The sequence below is a fragment of the Mirounga leonina genome, unplaced genomic scaffold (genome assembly GCF_011800145.1).
Source record: "Mirounga leonina isolate KUSES-001 unplaced genomic scaffold, KU_Mleo_1.0 Mir_53, whole genome shotgun sequence".
Classification (NCBI taxonomy): domain Eukaryota; kingdom Metazoa; phylum Chordata; class Mammalia; order Carnivora; family Phocidae; genus Mirounga; species Mirounga leonina.
In genome coordinates, this window is record NW_023270807.1 from 92,118,849 (window position 1) to 92,122,965 (window position 4,117).

General features: G+C 39.0%; 1 pseudogene; it reads right to left on the minus strand.

Annotated features, from left to right (window-relative positions):
- Positions 1-2,522: 2,522 nt before the first annotated feature.
- LOC118001470 lies at positions 2,523-3,602 on the minus strand (annotated as a pseudogene).
- Positions 3,603-4,117: the final 515 nt, after the last annotated feature.

Genomic DNA, 4,117 nt, shown 5'->3' on the forward strand with positions numbered 1-4,117 from the left:
TTTTTTCTGTGCCTCAATAGATTGGATATCGTTAGGGGACTCTTAGTGCTAGTAAATCTATTCTAACAGGCCATTGTCCTGGTTTTGGTTTAGCATGTAACTTTTAGGAAAGTCTGGGACAATTCAAAAGAATCCAGGCATCTGACAAACACAGGAACCTCTGAAACCCTGTGGTGTAGATAGCTATCAAAGTACAAATGATGTTGTAATGTGATACATCACACAACAAAAGGCCTAGTGCAACCTCTGTCTAGAAGTTTCCCTTCCTCAGATATATCCACCTTGGAACGGGAACTTGATTACACATTTTGGTGTCCTTTTCACCTGTACAAATTTTTCTTTTGCTTATGCTTTTGCACAAAAATAGATATTCAGGTAGAATCTAAAATATTAAGTTTACTGTAAAATTCATAACGTGTTTTTTTTTTTTAAGATTTTATTTATTTATTTGAGACAGAGAGAATGAGAGACAGAGAGCATGAGAGGGAGGAGGGTCAGAGGGAGAAGCAGACTCCCTGCCGAGCAGGGAGCCCGACGTGGGACTCGATCCAGGGACTCCAGGATCATGACCTGAGCCGAAGGCAGTCGCTTAACCAACTGGGACACCCAGGCGCCCCCACAATGTGTTTTTTTTTAGCCCAAATATTTAGAGTTTTAGTTATGTCTATGAGGATTATCAAAGTAAGATTAGTTTTAGAGAAAATATAAGATAAAAACCTTATGCATTCTCAATATAATATGAGAAACTATTATTTATTGTAGCGCTATTTTTCATAACAAAAGGCTATAAATAACACAATGACCATTAACTGAAAACTCAATGAATAAACTCAGTAACATCTATACAATGGAGTTCTATGCAGTTGAAATTAGAAAGGATGAATTTTCCTACAACTATCATTTATTAGCTCTCCATAATATACTGTCAAATATGTCTATAAGGGGTTGTGAATAAGTGTGTATGTGTGTTTACTTAAATGATAAAGATGTCAGGATAAACTATAACATTTAAAAAAAATTATCTATAAGTGGAAGAGAGATGGTAAAGACAGAGATAGAAGCTAACAATATGCATAATATATTTTTATATACTTTGGAGTTATAAAAATGTTTTACAGGTATAAAAATAAAATTAAAATTAAAACTGAAAGCAAAATAAACAGAAATGTGTCCCACATAACTTAAAATATAATAATTTGATTAGATATTCCAAGTAGAATTTATTTGTAGGACAAAAATGTAAAATATTTTATCTGTTTTCAGTAATCACAGTTGATGTTAGTAACTATATTTTCATTCTGAGAATAAAGAGATTGAGTATGCATTATGGGAAAGCAAATAAGTAATTATACTCATCTCATTAAGAACTAGGATTTATGAATGGGAGTAAGGCTGCAGAGATATAAGATTGATGAGTTAGGTAAAATATTTGTCATCTTTAATTCGTACTGAGTGCAGAAGTATGAACTCCTAATTTATTTTCTCTTAAAAAAAAAAAGGAGGAAAAATATTTTCTAGTTGTGGCCATGAAAAAAAAAGTGTCGAGAAATGACCGAGTAGCAATGAGCAGTGATTGGACACAAACTACACAAGATAGGCCTAAAACACCTTGTCATTACAGAAAGCAGGGAAAACAAAAAGCTATCAGGGAAAACTAGGACATGTTATAGAGAACCGATAGCCAACTTGAAGAATCTTTTACATAAGCCAAAGATGGAACAATATGAACATCAATATGAATTATAACTGCAACAGCTTAGAGCACATTAAATGTATTTACATACATGAGTTCATAACAGTATATCTTTAAACGTGGTTTTTAAAGTAGATATTATTGGGCGCCTGGGTGGCTCAGTCGTTAAGCATCTGCCTTCGGCTCAGGTCATGATCCCAGGGTCCTGGGATCGAGTCCCACATTGGGCTCCCTGCTCGGCAGGAAGCCTGCTTCTCGCTCTCCCACTCCCCCTGCTTGTGTTCCTGCTCTCGCTATCTCTCTGTCAAATAAATAAATAAAATCTTAAAAAAAAAAAAAGTAGATATTATTTTAAAGGTATTTCAACAATATCTCTCATTCCACGTGCTTTTCTTACAACTTAACTTTCTTTAGGAAGTGAGGTCTATATGTCCTCCCACTGAAACTAGATGAACCTTTCTGACCATCTCTACCCACTGAAGAGAGCTAATCTGAAGCTACAGAACTTCCAAGTTATCCTCAAAATACAATGTACTCCCCCTCTTTTTCTCTTTGAACACTTTCTCTAGAAGTGGTAAGTCACCATGTAAACATTTTGACTGTTATCATAGTCTGGATGGCTTATCAACAACAGAAATTTACTTCTTATAAATCTGGAGGCTAGGAAGTCTAAGATCAAGGTATCAACGGATTTAGTGTCTGTGAGTGACAGACCTGCTTCCTGGTTCACAGATAATTGACTTTTTTCTGGGTCTGCACCTGGTGGAAGAAATGGGTGAACTCTCTGAGGTATCTCTTTTTTTTTTTTTGATTTTAAGTTTTGTATTTTTTACGGTGGGCAGTCATCATTCGCCCCAACAGCCATCTGAAGCCAATAGTCCTGATTATTAAGAAATCACGAAGTCCTATGAATGTTTTCCTCCTTTTCGAAACCATGTTCATTTTCTCTCCACGAAACAGGACTGCCTGCAAAGCCTTGTACTGACAACGTAACCCAAGGAGCTAACTTGGGCTCATCAAAGTAGCGACACAGCCGTTCCAAGAGGAGACAGATCTTCTCTGGAAGTATGAAACCACAAACAGGCTTTGGCCACCACTGTGCTCGGCTGAGGACGGCAAAAGGTTGATATGAAGTTATCAGGCTCATTATTTAGTTCCGCGTGGCTGAAGACAGCGCCCAGCCCGTCCAGCAGCTCGGGAGCGCGGCAGGCCGCCTCTGGCGCCCCCCGGCGGGCGCTGCTCCGCAGCACCGGGCACCGCAGCTCGGTCACCGTGCTCAGGGCTGTTTCTGGCTGATGCTCCTGAATTCGGTAACTGGCAAAGTATGACATCACTGTGGATTCTTCTGCACCTGTATGATGCCAAGCCAAAATAAAATCAAATTTCGATGGCTTCTTTTCTTTGAAAGACCAAGATATTCCTTCATACTTCTTAGAATTCAGGTTAAAGGACAAATCCATCAAATCAATGGAAACAATAAATTTCATGATTTTTCTGCCGGAATACTGAGATGGACGACCTTGAAGACCAGTTTCTTCATAAGTATCCTTATCCAGTGATAAAATTAATTTCCCATCTGGCAGCAGGGCCACAGTATTATCTTCATCGATATTTGTATCGTATGTTAGTGCACAGCACGAACCTTCCCTCACAAAGGTGTTGATGAATTCGTGTGTAATTAACTCATGAAGAGGTAAGTTCTTCACAAAGTAATGGGGTCCAGTTTCCATGACTAGGTTTTTCAGTTCTTTTGACAGAATCCCGCATTCAGGAATCAGAAATGAAACCCTGTAGTTGTGATAGTGCATCTCCACAAGATGCAGGTGGCGCGACTTGTCGTGGCCGAAGTTGGATTTTTGCAGACCAGCAAGCTCGGGGGAACCTCCCCCAGCCGACGCAGGGTGGCCATGCTCTCCCTGGCTCCGGCCCCCTCTCCGAGGTATCTTTTATAAGAGCACTGAATTCTGTTCATGAATGCTCTGCCCTCATCACCTGATCATTTTCTAAAGGCTCCAACTCTAAATACCATCACATTGGGGATTAGGTTTCAACATCTAAATTTCAGGGGGACACAAACATTCAGTCTATAGGCTGACATGTTGTTAGAAAGTCCAAATTAGTCCATATGGAAATATCACATAGACAGGCCTAATTCTTCATGCACAGAGGGAGGTGCCTGGCCAATCCCCAAATATTTAGTTCTCTGCTATACCAGGTTTAGCCACTGTCTGACTACCACAACATTATAGAGCTCAAACACCAGATGAGGGATCTCAAACACCAGAATTCCTCAGCTGACCCTTCCCTAATTGATTCATGGAAATATGAGAGGTAAACAAATGATTGCCACAGTTTTAAGCCACCAAGATTTTTGTTTTTTCTTTCTTTCTTTCTTTCTTTCTTTCTTTCTTTCTTTCTTTCTTT